This window comes from Cephus cinctus, unplaced genomic scaffold, assembly GCF_000341935.2.
Source record: "Cephus cinctus unplaced genomic scaffold, Ccin1 Ccin1_scaffold0171, whole genome shotgun sequence".
Taxonomy (NCBI): Eukaryota; Metazoa; Arthropoda; class Insecta; order Hymenoptera; family Cephidae; genus Cephus; species Cephus cinctus.
In genome coordinates this window covers 170,629-174,102 of record NW_014332895.1, presented here as the reverse complement: position 1 = coordinate 174,102, position 3,474 = coordinate 170,629, and the positions used below count along the sequence as shown (strand labels likewise).

Here is a 3,474-nt window from a genome sequence, read left to right as displayed (position 1 = left end):
AAATATTTTATATAAGCTTAAAATAAAGTTTGGGCAACCGAGAAAATTTGAAAGAGAGGAACCTTGAAAAATAGTATAAGCCGATTCGCGCCACCCTTCTCCACGTGGACGAACAATTACAGACAGAGATAATGGTCATTTCCATATTTGATTCTCAAGATTATTGATTCCAGGTAATGAAGTGAGCTAATCATTATTTTCTCATAGTAAATCTTATTGAGTTTACACTGGGCACTGGAACTGAAGATTGCAAATAAAAAAGTATTTATAAGATTATAAGAACCAGCGGCAGCAGTAACAGCAATAGGAGACCCCTCAGCGAGAGAGGACCCGCAATCGCTCAAGTCGCCGGTCGCGCGGTACGAGCGGGCGTTTAAAATATTAGTCGATTCTATCATAGATAAAATTAAAAAAGATATATATAAACTTAAAATAAAGTTTGGGCAACCTAGAAAGGTTAAAAGAGAGGAACCTTGAACAATTTTTGTAGTAAAATAAAAAAAAAGAAGATGATTAAAGAGTTCTTCATGGGGGATCGAACCCGTATCCAGCAGCGGTATATCTTGACAGGTTATTGACTCAGCTACGATGCTCGTTTAATTCTAAATTAAATTTTCTATAGATATTTATGTATGATATTTCAAAATCTCTCTTTGAACTGTTCTCGGTCGTTTCATTTACCAACGAATTTCGCCATTCATTTTTTAATGTTCTGCAAATGGGATTAACAGATTAAAGAGTGTATCCAATTAATTTATTTATTTTATTACAATAAAGGCATAAACAACGACAACCTGCGGGTCATAGATATTTATCTATGATATTTCAAAATTTCTCTTTGAACTGTTCTCGGTCGTTTCATTTACCAACGAATTTCGCCATTCTTTGTTTAATGTTCATTTTCGGCATGATGAGAGGTAAAGAGTGAAAACCAATATTTCTATGCATTTTTTATAACTTTGAAATTTATTTGAATATACACATTTGTTTGCGCATTACGTCCATACAAACGTTTAGGGTTCGGTTGGACGGAAGACCTTGCTGTTCCGCCTGTTTGTCAAGAACGGTTTGTGAGGGGCGGCAACTTTTTCCCCACCACCGAGCAATCCATTCATTTTCGCTGACTGCAATATCGGCTGGAACGATGATCATGATCCGCGCGGCTACGCGAAATCTGTAACATCGACAGAGGCGATGATCACGAAATCCTACTCCCGGACTCGCCGCTACGATTTAGCGCCATGCTTTTGGTATCGCCTAAAACCGGAGCGTTGTGCATCTCCCCACTCATCTCTGGTTTCTCACCTAGTTTGAACAAATCTACGAACCGTATCACCATTGCAACTGATCACACATAATCCTTCCATCCTTTAATCCTATATGATCCTATACATTGTAACGGGAATATTTATTTGGCGTGAAACTAGAATCGCGAATAAAACAAAATATCCCGTACACAAGTATGTACACGAATTCTCGCGAGAGCAACAATCGAGACTATAACCGGCAAAAGACCTGGGCGCCAGGTATTCTCTAGAAATACCGATTTCACGAGACAAGTTATCCAGTAACCGCTCTCACGACAAATCGGTCGACAACGCACTAGCTCAGCCTGTTCACCGCGGAACAGAATGATAGAGGGGCGGGTATCTTTGATTGGGAGTTCGCAAAATCACGAAAAATCACAGAATCGAATTTGAACAAATTAGAACAAAGCCCTCTTTATTAGGACATAAAAAAAACAATGAGTGCAGACGGGTGGACCGCTCGATAGCTAGGTCTCCAATTACGTGAAATACTTGGGTACGAAAGAACAAAGTTTTGCACTACAATATCGACAGTATTAATAACGGGAGTGATATGCCCAGAGATATGTCGAAAATCGATCGCGTATAGATTACAAGAGAAATAGTACTTGTCGTGTAAGAATCGTACGATAGCCCTGGCAACCGTACTACATAGACGTAGCTAACAGCGCATCCTTCACGGACCGATAGCCCTAAGGTTGGAGTATTACGATAACACAATTACTAGAAAACGCTATGCAATGGCATATCACAGTATTTCGGAATTTGAACAGAATACAGCAAAGAGATAACAGTAATAAGACAATGGTGAATAAAACTAATATTCGCGAGAATGAAATAAATAAGAAACAGGTAAATTTACAGAGTCGTAATTCTTTCAAATAATCGAAGCAAAGTAAGACGATAGCAAACATATGTTTACTAAGATACGTCTCGATATTGAGAAGCAATAACGATACGTAGGCTCAGTGGTCACACCCCAGGATCCAGAAATCACTCTATTAATTAGAACGCAATAATACTAATCTAAATTATACAATTCTTCGTTACAATAGGAAGAGAGACGATAACCACGGAATTTTCCCGATGACGAAAATAGTCTCGAATTAGAAGGATTCGCGAGCGATAACAGACGGCAAGATTGCCAGGAAAATTCCACGTTAATCAAACCTCAGAACTCACCGGTATTGAGAGAATTTGCAACACGTCTATTCACCAGGACAGATACCCAGCAAGAAAGCAATCTATCGACTCGCGTACGCTCGGTGGTGATATCCCCACACCTCCTGATAACTATCCTCCGGATAAAGATATCTGTCAGTTATCTAAAATGTCCGTTTTCTTCACTGTATCGCATCTCACATATAGCTATCCTCAATGGGACTAACTTTTAACACAGAATGTATAAATTGTATACTGCCTTCTTTCCAGAAATTCATAATCTTCATTGTCATCATCATAATTAAAAATATCGATGTTTATAAACAAATCCATTTTTGTGTTTGTATTTTCACAAGAATAAAAAAATAGAAAACGCGCGAGTGGTTACGTAGCATTCGGGGTGGGGGGCTGTAGTTTACTATAACAACACTTGGTGGCGCTGAATTCAATATCTGCCAGATATCTGCTACTGTGGCTGGTGGATAACTTTGTCCATCGGATAAGAACTATACGGATGTGAAGAAAACCGATTGTGCTAGATGTCTTTCGGATAAAGTTATCGGGAACTTATCTGGAGGTGAAGAAACCGGCCATTAATCTAACGCGTCGGGCCCTCTGCCGAACTTATTCCCGCGCGCCATAATTTAAACACGGTTAGGAGTCCCTTTATATTATGATAGGACGATACTCAAAATATAACGTTAGTAGATAATTAATATTACATTATCAATACTATGTTAGACGATAGCGATTATTCCCAACGAGGTTCCTTAGCTCTGTCTCAGGATGCGGATGCTGTTACTCCATCGAGGTACATGTTTCCCCATCTACGGAGCCGGTTCTCGACGGTAACTTTTCTTCCCTGGATCGTAATATTAAGACAGCCTCCTGACTGTCCCTTCGGTAGCGTCCACGGGATCATCCTCCTCGCTGCCTTGGCTTTAGAGGTGTGAAGGCGCGTCCTCCACTAGTCGCAGTAGTCTCGGTATTGCTGGCTCCTCGAGTC

The 3,474-nt window shown here is 39.9% G+C and overlaps 1 protein-coding gene across 1 annotated transcript in view; it reads right to left on the bottom strand.

Annotated features, from left to right (window-relative positions):
* LOC107264450 (ATP-binding cassette sub-family A member 17) overlaps positions 1-2,595 on the bottom strand; it is a 12,838-nt gene extending 10,243 nt beyond the window's left edge. Inside the window, exon 1 of the mRNA XM_015732694.2 lies at positions 2,490-2,595. The gene's annotated coding sequence lies outside the window, so the exon portion shown is untranslated. The remainder of the gene's footprint in view (positions 1-2,489) is intronic.
* Between the last annotated feature and the right edge of the window lie 879 nt (positions 2,596-3,474).